Genomic DNA, 396 nt, shown 5'->3' on the forward strand with positions numbered 1-396 from the left:
TTGGCGTCATAACGGGTGGCCAGATAGAAAGAAGTCGCTGATGCTCCGCACCGATCGATCGCCGCACGAACGGCGGACTCGCCGACGCTTTCGGGACGATAACCTTGATCTTGATCCGTAAATTTCGGTGCTATCGCCATACCGTACGTCATTGGATTAATGTTAGAGATAGAGAGAGAGAGAGAGAGATGTGCGTTAGATAAGTTGAAAGATTTGCAACGAAATTAGAAAACACGTCTCTTTCTTTTATACGTGAGAACAGGGCTTTCTTAGGTGCACGCATACAGTGACCATTATTTTCTTAGGCCCGGTTTTTCATCATCCAGTTTAGACTTAATCTTACACATGAAAATCATGTTTTTCTAGTTATAACCAATCACTAAACTGATGGTTTTG

Source organism: Trachymyrmex cornetzi, unplaced genomic scaffold (assembly GCF_001594075.2).
Source record: "Trachymyrmex cornetzi isolate Tcor2-1 unplaced genomic scaffold, Tcor1.1 scaffold127, whole genome shotgun sequence".
Taxonomy (NCBI): Eukaryota; Metazoa; Arthropoda; class Insecta; order Hymenoptera; family Formicidae; genus Trachymyrmex; species Trachymyrmex cornetzi.